This window comes from Podarcis vaucheri (genome assembly GCF_965113315.1).
Source record: "Podarcis vaucheri genome assembly, chromosome: 1".
Lineage (NCBI taxonomy): Eukaryota > Metazoa > Chordata > Lepidosauria > Squamata > Lacertidae > Podarcis > Podarcis vaucheri.
This window is the reverse complement of record NC_138759.1, coordinates 43912513-43925243: the sequence shown is the minus strand read 5'-3', so window position 1 is coordinate 43925243 and position 12731 is coordinate 43912513. Positions and strand designations below refer to the sequence as shown.

Below are 12731 nucleotides of genomic sequence, written 5' to 3'. Positions count from 1 at the left end.
AAAACTGCCCAAGCATTTTCCCCAGGCCTAAAGAACATTACCTCCAACCCTTATCACCATTTATACATGCCATTGTATAAAATAATATGCAAAGACTAACAGACACTCCGGATAATACGTAATGGGTGAAGCAGACAAAACAGAGGCAGGGAAGAGCCTTTTTTTTTTGCCCTCATCTTCTACCAACCCATCCCTCAACTGCTTGCTAGAATCTGTCCCTGGTAGCTGCCTCCTCTCCTTGCAAGGGATAGCCCAGTTGGTACAGCAGGAGACTCTTCATCTCGAGGTCACTGCTTCATGCCCCATGGTGGGCAAAGGGTTCCTGCATTGTATCAGGTTCAACTAGATGATTCTCGGAATCCCTTTCCAATTTTATGAAATAAACAGGTTGCTGTAGATAAATGGTGGGTTTTCCTTTCCTGTGGTGTCCGGCTCCTCCCCCAATAATTGCTTCAAAAGATTTACATGTAAAATCTGCAACAAGAATGTTGCAGTGTGGAGTGCTGCTGTTCACAATTCCAGCCACTCCATTCCATTTCCCATTTTGCCATGGTTTTCCTTCCCATGGATCAGGCCAATAGCCCATCTAAGTCCAGCATCCTGTTCCCTCAGTGGCCAACCAGGTGTCTGTGGGAAGCCCTCTCCCCATCAGACAGACAGACAACCTTAGATGGCCAACGGGGTCAGTTCGAAAATCCTGCTGGAGGCTAAGTGCAGCCAGTACCTCTAGCCTTTCTTCACATGAGTTGGCGTCTTAAAACTTGATCATCCTCATAGATAGATAAAACTTTATTCACATTAGCCAATGGCCATAGCAACAGTAAAACATTACAGTTTACGCAGAAAAGGAAATTTTATATAAGAGCACAATTTAAAGTGCTGAATCAGCAGTCAGTTAGTTGTGATCGTCCCATAGCTGCTCTCATCCTCTGCTTCAAAATGACAATAACCCAAAGCAAAGCCCAGAATCCCCTGCAGAACTCTCCCCCCCCCGCCCCCGTTTTAAAGTAAGAGGGCCAGGGAAATCAACAAAGGAAACAAACTACAAAAGCTTTTCGTTCAGTTATATCAAACCAATTAATTTCAGACTCTCCAGAGAAAATACAGCTGGGGTAAACTTCCAAAGCACAGTGGGGTGCTGACGTCAGCGTTCTCCCCTGACGTAAACAAGAGCAGTACAGCCAAAGTCTTGCGAGCTGCGGAGGTCAGTCTTAGAATGCAAGACAATGCTGAAGGAGTTGGCATTATTGAGCAGTACACGGAATTCCTCTTCTGATTAAAAGCACAGGAACTTAGGCAATAGAAATGTTAACTTCCACCCCGCTCCGTTCCTCCCTTATATCTGAAAGGATGTGGGTATAATAGAATAGCTAGAAACTGGGGTTTTTTTGTTTTTTGTTTTAAAAAAGAGGTTCTTAGAATTTGCACAGAAAGATCATGGAATAGAAATGACAGCTACATGGCCCATTTTTTAATACCTCTTAATGCTAAGCCATTTGTAGTATAATCTGCAGTGTTTACAGCAGAATGGACTGTACTGCAAGGTATAGGACTGCAGCCTTACTCAGAAGTATTTATTGGGGGGGTCATGGCAGATTTCGGGGCGGGAAGCTTTTCCTTACCTGCCAACACCCATTTTGTGTAAGAGTTGCCTCCAAAGAATTATAATAGGCTGCCACACCCTAGTCAGTCCAATTGCTTGGGGAGATCCTGAGCCCTGCTGCCAGGGACTTCTCCCTTCAGCCAGCTTCAGGAAAAAATAAACAAGGAGATGAGCTTTGTATTTACTATACTTCCCTGAAGCCCAGAGGAAACCACTTAACAAAGAACCTTTTGAAATGTCCTTATGATGCAAGGGATAAAGTGTGTCCCAGTGGAGGAGGAAGATGATGATGATGATGATGATGATGATGATGATGATGATGATGATGATTATATACCCCAGCCACTCTGGGCAGCTCCCAACAGAACATTAAAAACACAATGAAACATCAAACGTTAAAAACTTCTCTAAACAGCCAGGACCGCCTACTGAACTGGCTGTAAGCAAGAAAGCAGGTGAGTGGGGCTGGCTGGCGTTGGTGGGGCTGTGCCCCATTTACCCTAATAGGCTAGACTCCACAGGTACTAAGCTTCTATAGATAGGATCACAGCAAGTACATAAAACCAGCTCCTTGATGACTGACTCAGCCTGTGCCAAGTAATTGACTTTTGGGGGTGGGGGGTGGGGAGAGGAGATGAGAAAGGTTCAAGTTGTTCATTAGGGGGTGATTACAGCGTGCTCATCCTCACAGCATCTGAACCTCTCAGCGATCAGCAACTTGTGCTGGACAGACTCTCAGCTAGGTGAGTAGCTCACAGGAGAGGCCTGGTGCAGCTTTAATTTGCCACACAGCAGTTCCTGACCCTTCTGATGTTGCTTTTGTTTGTTTTCCAGGACAACTTGCTAAAGCAAATCTGGTTGCAAAAGAAGATGAGCACCATCTCCCCCTCTGACACTGACCTTCAGCTCCCAGCGGCACCTCCCCCTGCAGGTGATGTTTACCTGTCTAGAAGCTACTTGTGCCCAGAAATTGTCTACTCAGTGCCGAAGGACAGAAAAGGCCTACTTACAAGCAGCCTCCTGAGGAGAAAGGAAAGGAAATCATGGCACTTGTATTTTGTACCTAACTCCCCCCTACCCTTTATATTGTGGGCATGTGATGGGCCATGAGTTGTCTACTGTATGCACTTTATTTTACTGAATAACTAATGATATTTATAAGTTGGGTTTGCTTTGAAGATAATTCCCCTTATTTTTTCTCCTCAACACTGGCCAACGGATCTACTCTTTTGTTGCTTCCAAAACCAAGTGGCAAACTTTACAGAGCCTCTGGCTGGACTTGAGTTTTATGGATGTTCGGCCAGTTAGAGACAATGACGAAGAAACCATTTTCTTAACAATAAAGGTGGCTGAGGAGATAGTAGATTCAGCAGCCAGGAAGACGGCGTTGTGGCTTTGCACATGTGTGGCAGAATGATGAGAAGGGACCAGTGGTGTCACAGGTTCCACACAACTGATGGCCACAAGTTCATTGAGGTTTCTCTAGAATTCTTTCTCTCTTTAACCTTCCTGGTTTTGAACCTGTGACTATCATTAACTTCCTCATTTAATACAGGAAACAGTAATCCCTTCCTAAGTATTTTGGCTCTAAGAGGAGGCAGCTCCTTCTCGCTGCTGCCTGTTCTCTTGGCCTCTCCCTTTGAGGCTAGAGGGAAAGTTGATGGTCATGTGTGTATGAAGGAAACAGGCAAATCATTATCATTCCCAATAGCAAAACATCCAGACTGAACTTGATTTTGGCTTCACATTCGTTATCATTCCCAATAGCAAAACATCCAGACTGAACTCCTTGATTTTGGCTTCACTCCCAAATCAAAACATGGTGGAAGAGAAATCAGATGTGCAAAAACATACGTTTGTTTGTTTCTTGTATGTGGTTATGTTGTAAATGACTGTGATATTACAGCAGAGATGAACGGAATCCAAAAAGTAATTTTGGCACCTCCTATGAAAGCACTCAAAGGTTTGGGGGATTGCAAACAGAAGTATTAGGTGGACCAGACAGCACCGAGATATGACCGTGCCAGTTGCGTGTCATTTCAGTTGCTGGCCTGCAGGATTCCCTGTACCTGGGAAATGGTATTGCAGCATAATTCCATAAAGCAGAACAAAGTTTGCAAAGCATTGTCTCATCACTTCTAGGATATGATAGGAGCCAATTGCACTTGAGCACCAGGGTTTTGTGAAACAATCTAGCTACGTGTGAGAAATGGCCGGCAGAGGCGACTCCAAGCACCAGCAGCAAATGTCTGCATTATGGATTGGCTCCCTAAAAATGCAATGGGCACAATCCAGCTGAAGTTACACACCATTGCAGCTCATTGATTCCAATTATAATGTCGAAGAATGTGCTCAGCACTCCTCTCCCAGGAAAACAACGGGACCTGACTCCAGATCAATTTTTAACTTGCTCATAAGTGATCTGGAGTAAGGGGTGAGCAGGGAAATGACCAAGTGTGCTGACAACACCAATTTTTGTTCAAGGCAGTAAAAACAAAAAGGGATTGCGAGGAGCTCCAGAAGAATTTGTCTGACCTGGGTAAATGTGCATTAAAATGGCAAATCTGGTTCAACGTATGCAAGTGTAAAGTGATGCATACTGATGGGGGGGGGGCGAGAATTCCTAACTTTACATAGGTTTTGGCAGGGCCCAAGGAAAAGGAAACTAACGAGGGGGGAAGGATGTAAGTTATGGTGGATTGTGCAATGAAGATGTTGACCCAGTTCACAGCAGCTGTGAAAAGGTGACATCCATGCTGGGGACAATTAGGGAAGGGGTTGAAAATAAAACTGCCAGTATTGCAATGTCAAACTATTTTATGATGGGGCCCGCTTGGAATACTCTGCATAGTTCTGACCCACATCTCAAAGAGGATATTGCAGAGCTGGAAAAGGGCAACTAAAATTATATTAGTGCTGAAACCCCTCCACGGAACCGGGACTTTTAAATTTGGTAAAAAGGAAAGTAAGGCAGGGCAGGGTAGGATAGTTTTATAAAAATATGCATTGTGTTCAGAAAGTGGGTGTAAGTTTTTCCTCCCACTTTTATAACACAAGAACTCAGACGCATCCACTAAGGCAAAATGATGGGAGATTCAGAACAGACAAAAGGAAGTACAGCACAAAGTTAACCTAAGGAATCTACTACTAGCAGATGTGGCAACGGCAATCAAATTAGATGGCTTTGAAAGGAGAAGGAATTTAATTTGTGACAATTTAATATGAAAGATGCCATTATTATATAAAGTAAATTAATAGATTAAGTGTTATTCAGGGTGTGTGTGGATGCTGTTTGCATCTGATAGGTCAGAAGAGAATGCCATGTTGTGGGCACAGCAGTCATATGGGACTTACACAACAGTGTATCCCTGATGCACTGGTAAGGAGTAAAACACAATATTAATTCTCTTTCACTAGATCGATTCTAAAAGGTAATGTTCAAGTGTGCAGAATTACACACAACTTACACCCAGTTGAAATTCCATCTTTCAAGGGAGCATGATAGACACAAGCTTTCTCTAATTTTTGCTGGGTTAAAGAGGTATCGGCACCAGAAATCTGTCACATTAGAATTGTTCTCCCCGTGATGCCAGCATTCAGAAAAGACGTACCTGCTAGAACATCCTTACCTTCAGCAGACCTATTGTTATTTATGACCACTATGTGGCTGGGGAGAGAGGGTGCAAAAGAAGGGCTCTGCATTTTTTTGCAAGAGATGCATGGATGTCCGTAGCTATCCAGTGACCCAGTATTTTCAGTGAAGCAAAGCAGCATATCTGGAGTATGCATGCAGAGATATTTGCTTGGCTTCTCAGCAACAAACTCTTACTATCCCTAATAATGAAATAACAGAATAATGAAAAACATTGCATTTGGTATTATTCAACTAGCAAATGTGTTTCGGTTTTCCCACTTACTCAAATGGAAAGCACTCAGATGGCTTCTATTCTGGAGAATTCACAATCTGTTCAGGAGGGGTTTGCAGCCCCCAAAGGCAGCCTGTTAGCAAGAAAGCAGAGAGTGTTGTGCAATTAGCATGTGCTTCAGTAAAAATAATAGTTTGAATTTGTGAGAGCCAACACTGGCCTCCTTTGGAAACAAACAGATCGAATGAGTAATGATAAATGATTTTTAGGTTTGGAAGTTCTTAACCTGAATATATTTGATTCCTATGTCTCATAACACTCAGCATTGATTTATTTGTGAATATATATATAGACACATTACCAGATTGTGAAACTTTTTTTTTTAAAAAAAAAATAATTATCCCACTTTTCACCATGTAGGGCACATGGTATGACTGAAAGGAAAATAAGCACAATCCTCACTGATTTTCAGTGGGACTGCAACACACATAAATGCTTTTTGTATGTATCGGTTGTTAGAAAATGAACTTGTTTATATATCACTTAACATAATTTTGAGCATGATTTCCACCTGTTGTTCTTCCAGCATAATTGTGAGTCATCTTAATAGTGAAGTATGGAAAACTTGAATTGCTAGGTTGCCTTGTTGGTAAAAAAAAAAAGAGAGAGAGAGAGAGAGAGATATTCTCAAGCCTAATAATAAGCTCCATTAAGTTCCACTTAAGTTCACTTATGGAAGAGGAACTGTTAGTCAGCCTTTTGTCCCAGAAGACCAAAATCAAGTAAAATCCAGCAAAACAGTAAGACACATATGGGCAGGTGAAAACAATGAAATGTATGAAAAAGCACTATGGGATGGTGCCTTATCAAAAACACTAGTCCTTCCCAAGTATAGAATCTTTATGCATACCTGCACAGTTTTATAACAGTCTATTGAGGCTTTCCCTGAGAATTGTCTTAGAGATCCTTTCTCTCTGCCCCTGCCGCCAGCCCTACCATTTAAAAACTAGCATTTCCTTTGAAGAGAGAATTGATATTAAATCAGTTAAAGGCTACGTACACATTAGTGGCTTAACACAGCAAGGCCATTTCTACCCACTCACCCAGGTCATGTTTTTACATTGCTGTATACAGCAGAGAGGGGGCAGGGATGTCTTCACTCAATGTGCAATACCTGTTTGTTGCCCTGCACCCGCAACCCCCCTGAACGTCTCTTCGTTGAAGCTGTCATCTGCACACGTGCAACAGCCACCTCAAACGGACACACCTCAGCTGACATTTTCAAGTTGGATGGAAGCTGGTTTGAAGGAACAGATATTAGACAGCAGTATTTCTCAATAAACTACAGGATACCTATGGATTGTGGCTAACAGCATGTGTACTCTGCTCCAAACACCATCGGTGGGAGCGCACTGGAGTAAATGGAAATGTGTCCACCGTCTAAGACTGCACTGTTAATAGTACCGATGGAAGGGTCTGCATTAACTCTGCTTATTGACATTTTTTAAATATAAAAAACCTTGATACTGATTCTTGTTTTCCAGAATTTAAATGTGATGTTTGAGAGGTGAGTGAAATGATTAAGAAATACCGTGATTATTTTTGTTAAATAAATGATTGAGGTAAAGAAAAGTTTCGTAGCTTAAAAAATGCTTAGGGAGAGTGTTGAGAGATTAGCAACTACTACATTGTTAGGTAAAGGTAAAGGTAAAGGGACCCCTGACCATTAAGTCCAGTCGTAGTTGACTCTGGGGTTGCGGCCCTCATCTCGCTTTATTGGCCGAGGGAGCCGGCATACAGCTTCCGGGTCATGTGGACAGCATGACTAAGCCGCTTCTGGTGAACCAAAGCAGCACACAGAAACGCTGTTTACCTTCCCGCCGGAGCGGTACCTATTTATCTACTTGCACTTTGACGTGCTTTTGAACTGCTAGGTTGGCAGGAGTAGGGACTGAGCAACGGGAGCTCACACCGTCACGGGGATTCGAACGGCTGACCTTCTGATCGGTAAGCCCTAGGCTCTGTGGTTTAACCCACAGCGCCACCCGCGTCCCCAACTACATTGTTAGGAACAAATAAAATATTCCGCTAAAATGCAGGTAAACAACAGTTTTCAAAACAAAGATTGACTCCTTGATGTTTACGGAGCTGTGTTCTCCATTCCCAGAAATAGTTGTGGCTGTACAGAACACCACCCAGAACATCTTTTCAGCAAAACAAAATGAGCGGCTCCCTCCTCAGGAGTCTCAGAGCCAATTCACATTATCCTCGTAATGAGGGAACCTGGGACCTTGCGTATACAAAGCAGATGCTTTGCCACTGAGCTAAAGCTCTTCCCTTGTAACATTGTATTGTAAAAGCGCCTGCATAGCTGCATAACCTGTATGCGAATATCTAGAATACTTGGAGGTGGTCGAAAGCGGAGTTAGCTAGACTGGCACACTCTGGCCACCTCACATCTAGCCAGTGCAGGTCTTCAGTGGTCTGGATGTCCCACTCCACCTGACACCTTCCTCTTCCTTGCCAACCTTCTGGTTATTGACATGTAATCATTGGGAACCCCCCTCCCCCTTGACATTTCCCAGGATCCTTTATCAGATTCCTGTGTCTGCTTGTGGATGAGTGTAAACAAGCACGATAGTCCAGACGAGTGGGGCTGGACAAATTGCAGCAGGTAGATCAGACTCAATGGTGTGGAGAACAAGACCTAGGAGGACAGGTTGACGGACCTGGGTATCTTCAGCCAGGAGAGGACAAGATGCAGGGAGGACATGGCAGAATCATTCAAATACTTGAAAGGCTGTCATATAGAAGAGGACAAAGACTCTATCTCTTCTTCCCCAGAGGGCAGAAACAGATTTAATGGGCTTAGGTGACAATAGGGTAGGCTTTGGGTGAGAACCAGGAGCAATCAATTGACGATAACAGCCAGTTCTTTTCCACGCTGGAGATCTTCAGGCAGAGGCTGGACAGCCATCTGTTAGGGATGCTCACGCTCTGGATTTCTGGCACAGAGTAGAAAGATGGATCACAAAAGTCCACCTCCAGCTCTGATTCTGTGGGTGCTCCTGGGTGCTTCAGGCAGAGGGCATACATCTTGCGCTGACTTGGCTATGGCACAGATTTCTCACCCTCACACATGCACCCTCAAAGATGGATTAAACCAACACATTGGCCTCAGCTTTCAAAGTTGCTGTTTTGAAGGAAAAGTAACCTACACCAAAAAAAAAAAACAAAAAAAAAACACGTGCAACTGCATGCTTATTGTGCTATAAACGGATAATCCTGACCAGAACTCTTCTGTGGAGACGGCAAAGCTGCCTTGGAGATAACTGGAACTCAAATGGAGCAATGAAAATTGGTTCCACCCAGGCACCCACTCAAAGTCGTTCTCTCCAAGAGGTAGCCGTTTCCTCTCACAATATTGGCTGGCAGCCAGAGGTTCTTGTTCCTCACTCTTTGAAGCTTTCCGCAAGGAGGGGGAAGCTGCAGGGAGTGCCCTGGATGCAGCAAACACTTACAGTACCAGCCAGGAAACCTAGCATACTGGCGTGGGCTGCTCAGAAATGGTGAGATTTACAATCAGCTCCCAACAAATCATTACAGTAGGTCAATAATTACCTTGTAAGAGAAATCAATATTGCAGGCTGGAGAATTCTTGAGTCCCTGTAAGAACAGATTTGTAGATAAACAACAACCTTTTTTTAACATAAAATAAAATAAAAAAGCATTCCGCTGAATCCAGACTGCAAGTGGGTGGATTGGAAATTCCAGAAAGATAACAGTTCTGGGTCACTCAACTTTGACGTGGCTAAAGCAAAAGAATCCCAAGGTTCCTTTAGAGCTTACCAGGCATTCCTCAACAAGATCAGCAATGCCGGACAAGTTCCTCGCTTTCCTCTGTTGATCTCGCCCTAGAATACACCATTGCAGGATAGTGCAAAGTGCATTTGGTGCAAATATTCTCAAAATATGGTCTGCGAGCTCTGTTCAGGTGGTTCATGGCAATGTTGCAGAACAGCCAAGAATATCCTGCACTTGGTTTATTATTGAACCATCTAGTAGGGCTGTGGCCTTGGGTCTCTGATTGTCATAATACGGTACCGGTGAATATTACAGCTGTACTGGATGGGTCTCATTAGGGTTGTAGTCCCAAACATCTGGAGAGCTCCACAATGGGGAAGGCTATTCTATGCCTTCAGAGATGACAAGCAGAACTCCAACTGGTGCAGGATCATAGGAAGGAACACAGGAAACTGTTTTATACCAGGGAAGACCATTGGTGCAACCAGCTCAGTACACTGGCTGGCAGCAGCTCTCCAGAGTTTCAGATAGAGGACAATCCCAGCAATACCTTGAGATGCCAGGGGTTGACCGTGGGACCTTTTGACATGGAAAAATGCAACTTCTGCCAGCATGATTCAAGTTACAGGAAAGGAGATTATATATCAGGAGAACTTTCTGATGGCAAGAGCTATTTGAACAGTGGAACAGACTCCGTTGGAAAGATGTGGACTCTCCTTTCCTAAAGACGTTTTTCAGCAGAGGTTGCATGGTGATCTGTCATGTATGATATAGCTGAGATTCCTGGAGGATGGACTACATGACCCTTGGGATCTCTTCTAACGCTACAATTCTATGATAAATGGTGGGTTTTCCTTTCCTATGGCATCCAGCTCCTTCCCAGTACATTTCCGAGCACAATTCAAAGTGTTGGCGCTGACCTTTAAAGCCCTAAACGGCCTCAGTCAAGTATACCTGAAGGAGCATTTCTACCCCCATCATTCACTGAGGTCCAGCGCCGAGGGCCTTCTGGCGGTTCCCTCATTGTGAGAAGTGAGGTTACAGGGAACCAGACAGAGGGCCTTCTTGGTAGTAGCGCCTGCCCTGTGGAACGCCCTTCCATCAGATGTCAAAGAAATAAACAACTACGGTATCTGATGTTTAGAAGACATCTGAAGGCAGCCCTGTTTAGGGAAGTTTTTAATGACTGATGTTTTAATGTCTCTTGTTGGAAGCCGCCCAGAGTGGCTGGGGAAACCCAGCCAGATGGGAGGGGTATAATATTATTATTATTATTCCCAAATAACTGCTTCAGAATATTTACATGTAAAACGTGCAACAAGGTGTTGCAGTGTGGAATGCTGCTGTTCGTTCACAATTCCAGCCACTCCATTCTGTGAACATGCTATGCTGGGAATACAAAGAGTTCACAGTATGGGCTTGAACAAGCCATTGGAGTCAAGTCCTGTAGAAATTTGCAACTGGGGGTGCTTGAAAGATTCAATTTCAAAATCTCTCTGTGGTCCAGAAAGTTCATTTTCACATTTTTTTTAAAGGTATGCTTTAATTATCAAACAGCATCTTCCAGCAAAAAGACCAACATTTCAGAAGTTAGAAAAATCACAATAATAAAGTTCTGAAATCCTCCATGAAATGACCAGCAGAAGACCATGCTGTTTCTATTGTTAAAGTTAAGCAGGTTCCACCCTGGACAGTGTCTGGATGGTCCTACTAGAAGCTTCATGTAACTCTCTCCAAAATCCTTGAAGGAAGAGGGAGATGTAAGTATATAAGTATAATAAAAGAAATGTAAAACAAAAACTCCAGTATTTGTTGGCAGTATTTCACCTTAAGAGACACTTTGAATTTGAGCCGCTGGTCTGCAAACCCCACCAGAGAACCCTTGATATGTCAGAACTTGCTACAGTAAACCACTGGTGAAAAATACTTTGTATATGCTTAGAGGACTCCATCATTGCTTCATTAGAACAAGGCTGAGTACAAGCATTAAACAAAGAAGTCTGGATTCCAGTTCTGATAAGATAAAAAGTAAATGTGGTATTAGGAGCTCATCCAAAGAGGAAGATGATGGATATTGGATCAGTTAAATTAAAAACAATCGACGGGCACTGGAGGAGAAGTCCGCTGCTGCTGGACCTACTATTCAGTCCATCTTACATATGAAGGGCCCCAGCAAAATCAAATACTTCCTGTTTTCAGTCTTTGCTATCTCTTATGCTGCATTAACCGCTGTTATATTTTACAACTGCTATTCCATTGCAAGTGTTTCATTGGAAAGGAGATCTTAAAATTATTTTCCATACTGATTCGTCCCTGGACCCAACTGACTGTAATTGGCTTGCAAGCCTGAAGGAAGCTATAAAGACTTTTAATTAAGGGAATTTAAATTACAGAATACGAAGCTTAAATAAAACATGGGGAGGCTATTTAAATCTGGCTACCCGGCACAAAGCTTCTGTAAGGCCTCATCATCGTACACCATTTGTCATGTAGCCTTCAAGAAAAGGAGATGTTTGGCAGCAAATCACACCGTCAGCTACTCCATCCTGGTCCCAGAGGCACTCGATATTCAGGGCTGATTCTCCATTTACCTTTTGTACTGGTGCACATAACGGAGTACCCAAATGCACGCATGCCCCATCAAACCTAATGTGTGCACGCATAAAGCAAAAGAACAAATACGGGAAGCAGCAACCAGGAAAGGATCGGGCCACAATTTCTGAGTTTCTTATACCCTGCACACAACTGATGGAGAGCATCTATATTTGTCATGTGTGGACCCATGAAGGACATCCATCAGAACTCTGGGTACCATTAAAGGGATGTTAATATTGTCATACGGTTGCTTCATAATGGCAGGGTCTAAAGGGAAGTTGCTAAATAATGATGATGATCAAAGGTACCCCTAAATAATTTGAGAGGTGATTGGACATGAAACATCTGCTGGAATGCTAGTTCAAAAGTGACTCCGCACAAATAAATACATACAGCCACATCTCTGCAGTAATTTTGCCCGAAATATCTAAACACAGAAGCATTTCTGTAAGATTTGAGTCAAAGCCCAGGTGGTGGAAAGGCGTGTTCTGGAAAAGGGCATAGATGCATAGATCTTCAGAAAGCTCAATCGGTATAGCATGAGACTCTGAATCTCAAGGTCGTGGGTTTGAGCCCCATGTTGGGCAAAAGATTCCTGCATCGCAGGGGGTTGGACTAGATGACCTCTGTGGTCCCTTCCAACTCTATGATCTTCAACAGGAACAAGGCACACTGCAACATTTTGCTACAACGTAACACGCCACCTGTGTAACACAAAACTGAGATCCAGAAAATTCAGTGAACCCCAGATGTCTGCTGCACCTCAGCTCTTACAATTATTTTATCTACTACAGCAGCACTAGATATTTGGTTGAGTGGCTGGGGAAACCCAGCCAGATGGGCAGGGTATAAATAATAAATTA

The 12731-nt window shown here is 43.4% G+C and overlaps 1 protein-coding gene across 2 annotated transcripts in view; it reads left to right on the top strand.

Annotated features, from left to right (window-relative positions):
• CCDC9B (coiled-coil domain containing 9B) overlaps window positions 1-4180 on the top strand; it is a 53760-nt gene extending 49580 nt beyond the window's left edge. For both annotated transcript variants that reach the window (XM_082240170.1, XM_082240171.1), the window contains exon 13: window positions 2438-4180. The gene's annotated coding sequence lies outside the window, so the exon portion shown is untranslated. The remainder of the gene's footprint in view (window positions 1-2437) is intronic.
• Window positions 4181-12731: the final 8551 nt, after the last annotated feature.